The 15479-nt window shown below is 37.8% G+C and overlaps 1 pseudogene; it reads left to right on the top strand.

The window, feature by feature from the left end:
* The first annotated feature begins 9545 nt into the window (after positions 1-9545).
* LOC107523232 (small ribosomal subunit protein uS14-like) lies at positions 9546-9747 on the top strand (annotated as a pseudogene).
* The last annotated feature ends 5732 nt before the right edge of the window (positions 9748-15479 follow it).

The raw sequence follows: 15479 nt of genomic DNA, 5'->3' as shown, positions 1-15479 counted from the left end.
GATTTCTTTGTTTAAGAAGTAGCAAACTGGGACTCAGGCAGTAGTGCAGCAGGTTAAGCACATGTAGCACAAAGCACAAGACACAAAGCACAAGGACCAGTGTAAGGCTATCAGTACAAGCTCCTGGTTCCCCACCTGCAGGGGAGTCACTTCACAAACAGTGAAGCAGGTCTGCAGGTGTCTATCTTTTGGATCTCTTCTGTAGTGAATATTCTGTTCATATCCTCTTCCCATTTTTGGATGGGGTCATTTGCTTTTTTGTTGCTAAGTTTGCTGAGCTCTTTGTATATTTTGGTGATTAGTCTCTTGTCTGATGTATACAATGTGAAGATCTTTTGCCATTCTGTGAGGGGTCTCCTTGTTTCTGTGATAGTTTCTTTGGCTGTGCAGAAGCTTTTCAATTTGTAGTCCCATTGATTTGTTTCTGCTTTAGTCTTCCTTGAAATTGGGTTTGTTTCATCAAAGATGTCTTTGAGGTTTAGGTGGGAAAGTGTTTTCCGCTAAGTATTTGATAGTTTCTGGTCTAACATCCAGGTCCTTGATCCATTTGGAGTTGATTTTTGTCTGTGGTGAGATAAAGTCGTTCAGTTTCATTCTTCTGCATGATTCAGCCCAGTATTCCCAGCACCATTTATTGAAGAGAGCTTCCTTTCTCCAATTAATACTTTTGACCCCCTTATCAAAGATTAGATGTCTGTAGGTGTGGGGGTTTAGTACTGGGCTTTCAATTCTGTTCCACTGGTCTGTGTGCCTATTTTTGTTCCAGCGCCATGCTGTTTTGATGATGATGGCCTCATAATATAGTTTGAGATTTAGGAATGTGGCACCTCCATTTCTGTTTCTTTTCCTCAAGATTGTTTTGGCAATTCTAGGTGTTTTCTGGCTCCAGATAAAATGATTGTAGTTTTTTTTCTATTCTCTTAAAGAAGCTTGGTGGAACTTTGATGGGTATTGTGTTAAACTTGTATATGGCTCTGGGGAAAATATTAATTTTGATCATACTAATTCTTCCAATCCAGGAGCCTGGGATGTCTTTCCATTTCTTGGTATCAGTTTCTATTTCCTTGAATAGTGATTCATAGTTTTCAGTGTACAAGTCTTTCACTTCTTTGGTCAGATTTATTCCTAGGTATCTTATTGATTTTTCTGCAAGAGTGAGTGGGAATGATCTCTGGATGTCTTCTTCTTCAGATTAAATGTTTGCATAAAGAAATGCCACTGATTTTTGTACATTGATTTTGTAGCCTGATGCCTTGCTATATTGCCTAATAACTTCCAGTAGTTTTCTGCTGGATTCTTTAGGTTTTTCTATGTATACTATTATCATCTGCAAATAGTGAAAGCTTGACTTATTCCCTTCCAATATGTATGTATTGCTTTGATTTCATTCTCTTGCCTGATTGCTATGGCAAGAACTTCCAATATTACGTTGAAGAGTAGTGGTGATAATGGACAGCCCTGTCTAGTCCCCGATCTGAGGGGGAATGCTTTCAGCTTCTGTCCAGTGAGCATGATGTTGGCTGTAGGTTTGCTATATATATGGACTCCACTATCTTGAGGAATTTTCCATCTATTTCCATTTTTGTAGTGTTTTGAGCATGAATGGGTGCTGGATTTTGTCAAAGGCTTTCTCTGCATCTATTGAGATAATCATGTGGTTTTTGGCTTTGCTTTTATTGATGTGGTGAATGACAATGATTGACATATGTTGAACCAGCCTTGCATTCCTGGGATAAACCCCACTTGGTCATAATGAACAATCTTTTTTGATATCCTGTTATATCCGGTTGACCAGGATCTTGTTTAATATTTTGGCATCTGTGTTCATCAGAGATACTGGTCTGTAGTTTTCCTTTTTTTGTTGTATCCCTATCAGCTTTTGGTATCAGGGTGATGTTGGCTTTATAGAAGATTGAAGGGAGTGTTCCTGTGTTTTCAATCTTGTGGAAGAGCTTTAGAAATATAGGTATTAGCTGTTTGCTGAAGGTTTTGTAAAATTCGTTTGTGAAGCCATCTGGTCCAGGACTTTTGTTGTTGAGAAGATTCTTAATAATGGTTTCGATTTCTTTGTCTGTGATTGGTGCATTTAGGTTTTGTAGTTCTTCTCGATTCAGATTTGGAAGGGCATGTGTTTCTAGGAATGCTTTCATTTCTTCCAGGTTCTCTAGGTTGGTGGCATATAATTCTTTGTAGAAGTTTCACATGATTTTCTGGATTTCTGTGGTGTTAGTTGTGATATCTCCTCTATCATTTACAGTTCTAATTATTTGAATATTCTCCTTATTTTTTTTTTTAGTGAGGCTGGCTAGGGGTTTGTCAATCTTGTTTAATTTTTCAAAGAACCGACATTTGGCTTCATTGATCTTTTGTATGGTTCTCTTATTTTCAATGTTGGTTATTTCTGCTCTAATTTTAGTGATTTCTGTCCTTCTGGTTGCTTTAGGGTTCCCTTATTCCTCTTCCTCTTAGTCCTTAATGTGTGCAATAAGTTCATTTATTTGAGCTTTTTCTTGTTCTCTGGTATGTTATTATATGGCTATAAGTTTCCCTCTCAATACTGCTTTAGCTATGTCTCAAATATTTTGGTAACTTGTGTCTTCATTTTCATTTGTTTCCAGGAACATTTGAATTTCTTACTTGAGTGCCTCTCTGATCCAGAAGTTCTTAAGCAGTATTGTTGAGTTTCCAAATACTGTGACTTTTAGTAATTTTCTGTTTATTGCTGAATGTTAGCTTTACTTCACTGTGGTCTGAGAAGATACTTGGGATGATTTAAATGCTTCTGAATTTGTTGATACTGTCTTTGTGGCCTAACTTGTGGTCTATCCTTGAGTATGTGCTGTGTGGATTTGAAAAGAATATGTATTCCAGTTTTTTTGGGTGAAGAACTCTGAAAATGTCCAGAAGATCTAGTTTGTCCATCTCTTCATTTAATTCTCTTGTTTCTTAGTGTTTTTTTTTTGTGTGTGTGTGTGTGTGTGTTTAATTTTATTGGGGAATTAATGTTTTAAATTCGACAGTAAATACAATAGTTTGTACAAACATAACATTTCTCAGTTTTCCATATAAAAATACAATCCCCACTAGGTCTTTGTCATCCTTTTTGGACCTGTATTCTTCCCTCCACCCACTCCAGAGTCTTTTACTGTTGTGCAATACACCAACTCCAGTTCAGGTTCTACTTGTGTTTTCTCTTCTTATCTTGTTTTTCAACTTCTGCTTCAGAGTGAGATCATCCCATATTCATCCTTGTTTCTTTGTTGATTTTCTGCTTCACTGATCTAAGTTTGACATCCTCGAGGAAACACTCACGAAAGACATGTCTCTGATATCTGATTACTGTAAAAAATGGCGACTAATCCCTAGCACTGCAAAAACAGTATCATCTGTTTTCCATCTACACCATGCCTCGGCCTCGCGTGAGCTTAATGTGCAGCTTGGCGGTACGAGAATCCGGCATGAAGCCCAGCCAGTCTATCTTGGCGTTACTCTCGATTGCACTCTGTCATTTCACAAAAATCTCATAAAAACTGCAGCAAAAGTGGGCGCGAGGAATCACATCATTGCAGGACTGGCCAGCTCCTCATGGGGCATGAGCGCTTCCACACTACGATCATCATCCCTGGCATTATGCTATTCCACTGCAGAATACTGTGCCCCAGTATGGTTCCATAGCCCCCATGTCCACTTGATCGATTCCAAATTATATTTCTCCCTGAGGATAATTTCTGGAACCATCCGTTCCACCCCGGTTCCATGGCTGCCAGTTCTTAGCAACATCGCCCTGCCAGATATTCGTCAGGATGCGGCATCATCTAAGTTCATTTCCCAGGTCTATGCTCGACTGGACCTGCCAATATACGCGGATATCTTCGCCCACCCTGTTCAACGCTTGACGTCTTGTCACCCAATATGGTCCCCTACACCTACACTGAACTTCTCTGTTCCAGTCTCTTGGAAACAGAGCTGGCAGTCAGCTGAGGTAAAGAACAAACACCTCATCACAGACCCCTGCAAGCGTCAACCCGGCTTTGACCTAGCACGTTATGATTGGGCCCTCCTCAATCGCTATCGAACAGGCCATGGCCAGTGCGCCGCTATGTTCCATCGCTGGGGAGCCAGAGACGACCGGAACTGCCCCTGCGGCTCCAGACAGACTATGACCCACATAGTCAACGACTGCCACCTCTCCAGATTCAAAGGAGGTCTCAAAACTTTACATCAGGCTCAACCTGATGCTGTTGACTGGCTACAGAAGAAGGGCAAACGCTAGAAGAAGAAGAAAACTGATCTAAGTGTGAGAGTGGCATGTTGAAGTTTCCCACTATTATTGTATTAATACTCATGTATTTTTGTAGTTCTTTCAGTAGTTATTTATTTGGGTGCATAGATGCTAATAATTGTTAAATATTCTTGGTTGATTGATCCTCTAATCATTATTTAATGGCCTTGCCTATCTTTTATTACTTTATTTAATTTAAAGACTATTGTATCAGAGATGAGAATGGCTGTTCCTGCCTTTCTTTGTGGTCCATTAGCCTGTATGATAGTTTTCCATCCTTTCACTTTAAGTCTGTGTTTTTCTTGTTGGGCCAAGTGGGATTCTTGCAAGCAGCATATGGTTGGGTTGTGTTTTCTGATCCATCCTCCCATTCTGTGTCTTTTAATGGGTGAGTCTACGCCATTGACATTATTTTATATTATGGATTTAATGTATTGTAGTGCCATTATTCAACAATTTTTGTTTGCTGTGATATATGGCAAGTATTATAGTGATGTTATTGTTTATAAAAGGTCTTTTACTACCTCTTTCAGGGAAAGCTTGGTGATGGATCCCTCCTTTAGCTGTATTCTGTCTGAGAAGGTTTTTATCCCTCCATTTGTCCTTGGTTGAAACTGTTTTTCATTCAGGGATTGATAGATATCTTGCCATTCTTTTCTGGCTTTTAGAGTTTGAGTGGAGAAGTCTGCGGATAGTCTTATGGGTTTTCCCCTTTATGTGACTTTTTGTTTTTTTCTTGCAGCCTTTAGGATCCTTTCTTTATCCTTACTTTTCTTCACTGTAACTATGAAGTGTCTTGGTGTCTTCAGGTCTGGGTTGATTCTGTTTGGGACTTTCTGGGCCTCTTGAATCTTTTTTTTTTTTTTTTTTTTTAATTTTTTATTTATTTTATTTTATTTATTCCCTTTTGTTGCCCTTGTTGTTTTATTGTTGTAGTTATTATTATTGTTGTTGTCGTTGTTGTTGGATAGGACAGAGAGAAATGGAGAGAGGAGGGGAAGACAGAGAGGAGGAGAGAAAGACAGACACCTGCAGACCTGCTTCACCGCCTGTGAAGTGACTCCCCTGCAGGTGGGGAGCCGGGGCTCGAACCGGGATCCTTCTGCCGGTCCTTATGCTTTGCGCCACCTGCGCTTAACCCGCTGCGCTACAGCCCGACTCCCGGGCCTCTTGAATCTTAATGTCCTTTCTGTTGTTTAAGTCTGAGGTGTTTTCTTCTATTATTTCCTCTAGGATGTTTACTTACCCTTCCTCTTTCTTCCTCTGGAAGGCCAATTATATGAATGTTATTTCTTTTGATATTATCACATATATCTCTGTGACTAGTTCCAATGTCTCTCAATCTCTTTTTAAGCTCTTTTACCTCTTTCTTAGTTTTCTCTAGCTCATTCTTTGTCTAGCTAATTCTGTTTTCTACTTAGTCTGCTTTCCCTTCCCTCAGCTTCTTTCTTCAGTTCAGTTATAGTATTAGCTTGTTCTGATAATTGGCCTGTTAGCTATTTCAACTTTCATTTCTCTAGTTATCTCTAGGTAGCTTGTATTTTCTTTGAGGGTCTCACCTGTTGTTTCCCTATTTCTGAGCCCTTTCCTCCATAGTTATCTGCATTTCTGTTATTATTAGTTTTATTATTGCTTGCATACTTTTCTTATCTATGGTTACTTCTGACAGATTTGGAGTGTCTTCTGGACTCCTGTCCTGATTCATTGTGGTAGCAGTTTTATTTGTTCCTCATTTAACCTTTTTTTTTTTTCTATTGATGTGGTTTTTATTTTTCTGTTCTGTTGTTCTTCAGTTGCTGTGTTTTGGGTACAAGACATGCTATACTAAATGTCTTTATGACAAATGCAGTCACCAACCTCAGAAATTACAATAATAATAACTGAAGCAAGGATTGATGCAGTTCAACCAATACCAGTTAGCCAAACAACACCTCCAGTCCAAGAAAAAATAACAACATAGTCCACAAGAAAAAGAAAGAGAAATGGAAAAAGGGAAAGAGTAGACAATTATGCAAATCTATTGTCCACTACAAATTCTAGAGATAGAAAGAGGAGAAAGGGAAGTAGAGAAGACACACACGCGCACACACACACACACACACACTCTCCACTCTGAGTCATATCTCTTCCCCAAAATAACTCACAAGTGAGTACCAGTGAATTCAGAAAGCAAAAGAAGGAGGAAGAAAAGAATATTAAAAAAAAAGAGCAGTGAAGGAGGTTTTTTTTTTTTTTTTTTTTTTTAATTAGCTACGAGGAGGGAAAAAGGAGAGAGTGGAGAGAAGAAGGAGAAACAAGTTCCTATCACAATGTATAGGACACCCAGTCAGGTAGCAATGAAAAAACAACAGTTAATTTTGGTCAACCTGAAGAAGTAGGAGAGAAAAGGGACACACATATATGATAATAGTAATAATAAAATAAACTAGAGTAAAAAAAATCCTAACAGTCAGTCTGCAGTTTGGACCACTCTGCATTGGCTGCAGGCAGCCTGAGCAAAGACAGCCAATTATAAGAAGTATATTAAAAACAAAGAAACAAGCAAACAAACAAAAAAACTCCAGGAGTCTTTCCCAGGCAGGGATGAGGCTCTGATTGGTCAGATATTTTGTAATTCAAATAGAGTTCCAGTCACCTAAAAAAGGAGAAGTTAAAAAGGAAAAGGCTTGGAACGACACTCCTGGTGAGCCAGGAATCTTGGTAAAGAAAATAGCTCAGTGGGAAGCCTGCTAGAAGGGACTGTCCAGCCCCTGGGGGTTGGTTCTGGGGTGGCGGGAGGGGGAAGCTCAGAAATAAGCAAAAGGTTTACCTTTCTTTGTCCCCCTGGCCTCCATTTGTCAGCCCAAGAGTGAGTTATGGAACTCTATTATGGTGTCACCCTTGCCGACCCATGTTCACCCTCCTACAGACAGCCCAGTATCCTACCCTATCCAGAGAATCCAAGGTCACAAGCTGCTGTTTTTTGGAGCTCAAAGCAACTACTGCTCTCAAGTTGCCATCTTGGCTCTTCCCTCCTATTTTTGGTTTGTTTGATATTTTATTTTTTCAGTCAGATTTCTTTTGAGAAGAATAGAGGGGCATGATGTAAATGTCACTCATATTAATTCAAAATCTCCATGGTTGCTACAGATATAGTCATAATATCTTTCTCAAGCAAAAGTATAATTTCAAGGGTCAATTTCAGTGTGAAATTTTACCTCTGACTGCATATATATATATATATATATATATATATATATATATATATGACCGTGATCACTTATTCTCAGTATAACTCAGGATTTTAATATGTATTCTGGGAAAATATTAAAATTTATTTAAAGGGATTTTTTAAAGAAATATATCATTTAATTAGTATAGAAAGATTTAATACAATTTCCATTCATCTATGATGGATTAATGGGTTGTATTTAAATTATTTCAGCATGAACTTCTCTATTCCAGACTCTTGGAAACAGAGTTGGCAGTCAGCTGAGGTAAAGAACAAACACCTCATCACAGACCCCTGCGAGCGTCAACCCAGCTTTGACCTAGCACGTTATGACTGGGCCCTCCTCAATCACTATCGAACAGGCCATGGCCGGTGCGCCGCTATGTTCCATCGCTGGGGAGACGACCCGAACTGCCCCTGCGGCTCCAGACAGACTATGACCCACATAGTCAACGACTGCCACCTCTCCAGATTCAAAGGAGGTCTCAAAACTTTACATCAGGCTCAACCTGACGCTGTTGACTGGCTACGGAAGAAGGGCAAACGCTAGAAGAAGAAGAAGCATGACAACCTAGAAAAAAACAATATAATGAAATAATGACAACATTTCTCAATGTGTGATCTGAGAACAGAGTTTTTAGTTTATAAACTTGAATGGGAAAGTAACGATACTATTTCCTCCACTGGCTTTGAACTGAAACTCAGAATTTCCTTCAAACCCAAATCACGGTAGTGCTGGTAGTCTCTACAAAACTATGAGCAATAAAATTACAGAGATTTTTACTTTTTGTTTTTCTTGTATCTTAGAATATAAATTTTGCCAGCCCTGTGTGACAGCTAAATTGATATGGCAACTACAAAAATCACTGTAGCCAGATGTTTGATCAAGCATTATTCTGAATAATAATAATAATAATTATTATTATTATTATTAGTCTGTTTTAGGTGAAATTAACATTTAAATTGGTATACTTTGAGTAAAGCAGTTTGCTCTTCATAATATAGGTGGCTCTCTTTCAGCCTAAGTATAGTAGAGACTCCACAGAGCAAGAAGGAATTTTGCCAGAAGATAGCCTTTGGGCCTAAATGCAAACAATGGGCTCTTTTGCATGTTTCTGACTTGCTCACATACTTTGCAAATTTGGACTTACCAGTTTCCATAATCTACAGTGTCAAGTCTTTAAAATGTTACTGTCTCTGTACCACTTACCTCTATTAAAATCAAAATTGCTTTTTTTCCCATCCTATGACAGCAAAAACATCTAGATGCAGCTTTAATTGGAAACAGAAAAACAAACCCCCCAAACATCCAGAATTAAATAGGCTCTTTTGCCCCTTCTATCTCTTTGGGACTGATTTCTCCAATGCTTTTCAACTGAGGGATTCTGAATGTTGACATGACTTGGACATTTTATCTGGTATGCATATGGATAGCTTCCTAGTGGCTCTTTCTTTATTTCTTTATAGAAAGACATAGGCTTGAGCACTACTCTTCTATTTTTATGGGGTGCTGGAGATCAAATGCTGGGTCTCATGCATGAAAGTATGGATTCTACAGCTGTGTTATCACCTCAGCCACTCAAAGTAACTCAGAAGGGGAAGCCTAATCTCTGAGTTTACATTCCAGCATCGCATATGCTAGAGTAGTGCTCTGGATTTCTCTCTTATTAATAAATCAGTATATGTTAAATATATATAAAATAAAGTGACAAGGTTACATTGAAAATGAACCGTAGTGAAACAGTGAACCGAGTGCACATACATTTAAATTTAAATTTGCATGTAATTATTCTACAATAACGTTTTTTAAATGTAGTAGATTTAGCAGCATCATGATTTCAAAGCAGACTATATTTGTCAGGATTCTTTTGGGGTAAAGAGCCAACGCAAAAAAAAAAAAAAAAAACTTTAAAATGTTACCGTCGCTGTACCACTTGCCTCTCTCAAAATTAAAACCTTTTTTTTTTCCATACTATCACAACAAAAAAATCTAGAGCCAAGAATAGACATCAGCGGCCACTTCCTTTTGCCAGGCTGCGCTGACAAAGCTAGATGCATCATCAGCAGCAGCTCTACTGGAGCCACCCGAAAAAAGTTCAGCCGGGGTTCTCACTCTTGCCAAGTCTGCTCCAACCCTCACGGTCTGACCCAGAAATACAGCCTCAACATGTGCCGTCAGTATTTCTGCCAGTACACGAAAGACGTTGGATTTGTTAATTTGGAGTGAGTGTCCTTCCTGGAATTGGCTATTGAAGACATTACAGTAGAAATGGCATCTCTGTACATAAAATAAAAAGAAGTTCAGTTTAAAAAAAAAAGAATAGAAATCAGCAACAAATTTAACAGTTCACAGGACAAACTATGTTTTGTGTTTTCTATCTGCCATGATAACAAAGCCATGTTGAGGCAGAAAATTTAAATGCTGTTCATCTCTTTTCTGGGATCACAAGTTCTTGCTAGAAGGAAAGAATAATTGATTGAACAAAAATTACTTGTGTATTATAGTTCCAAATCTTTCTCCTTCTAAAAATACTAGAGAAGATTCTGAACTTTGTACTTTTAGTTTGTTATCCATTTTCCAAAAGAGACATATTCTTGCCTATTAGTTGTCTGAGGTTTTGTGATGCAGAGCCAGTATAAAAAGAAGGAGAAAAAGTTAGGAAAATGGTAGATTAAGGAGAGACAGTAAATAGAAGGACAACGTCCACAGGGCACGTGCCCTGTGGAATGTGCAGATACGGATTAGAGAGATTTCTTTCATTGGTAAAATTAAAATTAAAAAGTCATAAAGACAAAATAGAGTGGTAGAAGAATCAACCCAAAGAAATTTTAGATCGCCAAAGTTAAATATCCAGTGATGTGTCCATTCAGGAGACTGTGAGATATAGATATCAAAGTCATGAAAGTAAAACAGAAATTGTAAGATCATTTTAAGCGTTGAAGAAATGAAAGGTAAATGGGAGAGGAGGTCTCACTGTCTGCCTGGCCACATATGGTAATGTATCAATGTCCCTAATTTTCCTTAGCCCATTCTACATGCAACTCGAGACTGTTAAGTCTAACTAGCTGCATGTAGCAGGTCCCTGCCTACAAGGAGGAAGTCTAACTAGTTGCATGTAGCAGGTCCCTGCCTACAAGGAGGAAGTCTAACTAGTTGCATGTAGCAGGTCCCTGCCTACAAGGAGGAAGTCTAACTAGCTGCATGTAGTAGGTCCCTGCCTACAAGGAGGAAGTCTAACTAGCTGCATGTAGCAGGTCCCTGCCCACAAGGAGGAAGCTTTGTAAATGCTGAAGCAGTGCTGCAGGTGACTCTCTCCCTATCTCCTTATGTCCCCTTCCCTTCCTGATTTATCTCTGTCTCTAGCCAATAAATAAATTTAATTACCGATATCTCACTGATCTCCACTGAGACGACTTAACTTTCCTAGTTTTGACAATAATTATCATAATCTTATGACAATTTCAACAATCATAAAATCTAAAAGGAGAATAATCCAATACATGTATTCCTTCCACACGCTTCAGTGGTTCCATCAAACCAATTCAGCTTAGTGAAAGAAGTAACTGCAAAACTATGTAACTACTAGGCCAGGTGGTAAAGCAACCTAGAGGTCAAACGAGCAAATTGACATAACACTTTAAAATATGCTATTTTGTCAGTTCTGAATGACAGTTCTGTGATGTGCATAACATCACAGATTTATCTGAATGCAAAGTTACTTGTCAAGGAGTCATTTTACCATTCCATTTTTTTTTTTTTGCCTATGTCATCTAAGATTCCTTCAAGCAACCAGGAAAACAGGCATAATCCATTTGATTTTCTGCCTTCCCATGAGAAAAAACTTTTGACAAATGATAAATAGCAACTGCTGACAATCATCATTGTGAAGCTATCATGCTTTTACATTAAATACAGAAACAGAGTTGTAAAGTCACAAGGGAAAAGGACTTTTGACACATAAGAGACAAATATATAATCCTCAGAACTAAATCACTGTTGGGATCTAAGCAAGTGCAACAAAGCACAGCTGCTTTTAGAATCTCACAAAGTCAAACTAAAGCTAACTTTGATACCTGGATCCTTAATGCATGCTCCAACCCAACATGCCATATGCACTTATCCAAAAGTTTGAGTTCAACTTGCAACACATGTGCAGAAAGAAATAACCATTTTTAACATACTGTCTCTTTTAATTAAAACCAAAAAGGAGATGAGAAAACAAATTTAAAATATCATAAAACCTATTTAATTAAAGTACAAGGGCAATTCTGAGGCAAACGGATTTGGGTATCTGATGTCTGTGTCTCGTTCAACCCGCAGTAGAGTCGAGTATGTCTGAACGTTCAAAGAAAAACAGTAAATTGTCCAGACTTCTTGTCAATACAAGGAAGCCATCTGCAAAGGTTATTTCCTCTCTAGTCTAAGTTACTCCCTCTTCTGCCGTTGACAAGTAATCAAAGGGGTTCACAGATCATTCTTTCACTTACAGTTAACTTGTGGTTATTTAGTGACATTCACTTCAAATTACCTAACCAATTTAGTAATCCAAGTTACCCTTGGGATCCAATTTCCACCTCAAGTTACATATATATAGTACAATATTATATATGCATATATAATATATATTTTACTTTCAATTAAATGTCGGCTCTTAATAGGGAAAATTGTATCTAATAGACTGGGGGAACAGCAATTATTTCAAAGTTTATGCTATGTTGAATGATCCTGATAACGAGAAGATTTTACAGTGTGCTATTTATTTGCCTAATTAGTAATACATTGCTCTTCTGAATTTTTTTTTTAACTTGCTTTACTTCATTTGATCTAATTTCCTCATGGGAGAAAAGAAAAGAAAAAAAAAAAAAGCAAGGTAGGCAGAGTTAGAGAGATCATTTTATATTCTATTTCTTTTCTTTCTTCTTTCTCCTTCATAAATGTGTGCTCTCAGTCCAGCATATGAGCACTTGTATCTCTACAGGGGTTACAATTCTTATCAGATTTTCTACCAATGAAAAAAAAATTCATAGGACCACATTTTCAGGAAGTGCTTCTGTGTTATTTGGCAATTTCGGTACAGGTGAGGTTTATCCACATTCCTCCTACAGGTCGAGATTTCCCTCTCTCTCCCTCCCCCCCCCTCTCCATTTAATAAATATTTTACTTTGAAATAAAGAGCTGAAGTTTGAGCTTTGTACCCTAAATTTTCTCAAAAAACATATTTTTTCTTTACTTGAGTGGAACATACCTGTGAAAATTCCCTTAAATCAAGCCATAAGCTATTGCAATTCCATTTTGTGTGTAATTTATTATTAGAGATTTAATAATTATTTACAAGATTGTAGGATAAGAGGTGTACAGTTCCATACCTCTTCTACCACAAGAGCTCCATATCCCCATTCCTGCTATTGGAATTTCCACTATCCTTTTTCCTTCTGGGAGTATGGACCAGAATTGTTTATGAGGAGACAAAGGTGGAAGGTCTGACTTCTGTATTGCTTCTCCAATGAACATGGACATTAACATGTCGATCCATACACCCCAGCCTGTTTCTATCTTTCCCTAATAGGATAGAACTCTGAGGAGGTGAGTTTCCAGGACACATTGTTGAGGCTGTCTGCCAAAGGAAGTCAGGTTGGTGTCATGGTAACATCTGCAACTTGGTGGCAGAACAAATTGTTTAATAATCAGGAACCTAAAAGTACTGAAAGAACTTAGTGTGGGAAGAAGCTAGGAAATCTATTTTTGGTATATTCTAAGAGGCCCATGACTTTATTAATTTTTGTCTGAGCCCTAGAGCTAACATGCAGGTGGGCTGAAAAGTATTGTCTGGGAAGATGGTGTCAGAGTTGGAAATAGGACTAGAAAGCTGGACCAGGGCAGAGAGTAGTTCCCAAGTATGGAGAAAATATAGAAATACTTTTAACTGTAAACCCCACTGATCTACTCTGGGGCCCATATCTATTCAGATTTAGCATAGGAGCCTGTGTAACCTCTGTATCCCTGTCAGTCTGAGCTCTCAGTCCACGTTCACAAGAGCATTCTAGGAACATTCTAGGCTTCATTCATTTCAGGACCAATATTCCTGCAGTGCCAAAGTCTGTTGACCCAGCCTCCCTTCAGAGAGTGGGGCAGTCCCTACCACTGTTGTTCCACACTGAGGGCAAGGTCCTGTCAAGGTCCACAAAAGGGTTTATGATGTTGTTCCTGGTGGAGATGATCAGTGATGGTGGAGAGAGGGATCTGTTAAATGTCTAGGTCCATCATAATCTGACCACAGTCTGAAAAATACAATCATTTCCCCAAGAAAGGAATAGATAACACATATCAAGCACACATTTAAGTGGAAGAATAACTTTTGAAAGTTGCTTGGAGTGATGATATACATATGTGTTTTTATTTCGTCATTATAACAATCATACTGGATAGAAATATTATACCTAATTTATAGGAGTCAAGTAACTTATCCAAAGGCATGCATTTAGTAAATAACAAAGCCATAATATGGATTAATTTTTGTCTAACTTGGTTACTGAATCCCTTTCAGAACTTCTATAGATGTATTTAATTTAATTACTATTATTGCTTTACTTTGTTTTCAAATTCTATAATGTATTCAGAATAATAACTAACTATACATACTTAAAGTTGTAAGACATGTAACGATTAAATGAAGAATAACATCTTATATAGTAAGGTTTTAAATAATTTGTTTTTCTTTATATTTTTTCAAAGCAATGTTTATTGGTTAGTATATAATCTTAAAATTTGATAAAAATAACATGCATGGGGAGCTGGGTGGTGGCGCAGCAGGTTAAGCGCATGTGGCGCAAATCGCAAGGACCTGCGTAAGGATCCCAGTTCGAGCCGCCGGCTCCCCACCTACAGGGGGGTCGCTTCACAAGCGGTGAAGCAGGTCTGCAGGTGTCTGTCTTTCTCTCCCCCTCTCTGTCTTCCCCTCCTCTCTCCATTTCTCCCTGTCCTATCCAATAACAACGACATTAATAACCACAACAATGTTAAACAACAAGGGCAACAAAAGGGAAAATAAATAAATAAATATTAAAAAAATTTAAAAATAACATGCATGATAAGTCTATGTTCACTTTTATATATTATTCAGCCATGAGTTTGAGGAGTTATTCTTTCAACTATGATGTCAGATGACGAAAACAATTGGAATCTAACTACTTCTTAATAAGAAGTAAGATAAAAATAGAAAAATCCATAAACCTCTATAGTTGCTAAAGGTCAATGGAAATCATCAGAATTAATTTTATTTTGAAGTAAACAATGGAATACTAAGAAAATCAGAAGCACTAAATATCTAGAAACTGTATATCTTCATGAAGAAATACACTTATTTGCTTTTGCATGAAAAAAGAGAAACGTGCAATGACTTTCATATTGAGTTAATAGTTTTAAGGAAAGTCAAATGTATGATTTGGATAACAATCAAGCAGGAAATATCCAATTCTGAATATAGCGATTCTTTCACTGAATTTGAGTGAATGTCATGACTACTGAAGTTATATACTTTTTGTCTGAAAACACTCAGAAATACTGCAACCCTCAACGACCCTGGGTCCATGCTCCCAGAGGGCTAGAGAATAGGAAAGCTATCATGGGAGGGGGTGGGTTATGGGGATTGGGTGGTGGGAATTGTGTGGAGTTGTACCCCTCCTACCTTATGTTTTTGTTCATTAATCCTTTCTTAAATAAAAAATTAAAAAAAAACACTCAGAAATAGTACAGGTGATTAAATCCATCACGAAATATGTCTTAGGACATTTTCTAGTTAAATCACACAGTTCATGAGCTATATATTTCCCTCTTATAGATTGAAGGCAAAGATAGTTATATGAAAGACATCAGCAATATCAAATTTCTTAGTCTTTTATCATCATTTGTTCTTTATTATACTTGAGAAGGGACACCATGGTGAAGATTTTTTTTTCCTCATAATATTTTTTGCCATAACATCCTTT

The sequence above is a fragment of the Erinaceus europaeus genome, chromosome 11 (assembly GCF_950295315.1).
Source record: "Erinaceus europaeus chromosome 11, mEriEur2.1, whole genome shotgun sequence".
Taxonomy (NCBI): Eukaryota; Metazoa; Chordata; class Mammalia; order Eulipotyphla; family Erinaceidae; genus Erinaceus; species Erinaceus europaeus.
This window is presented reverse-complemented; position numbering and strand designations above follow the sequence as displayed.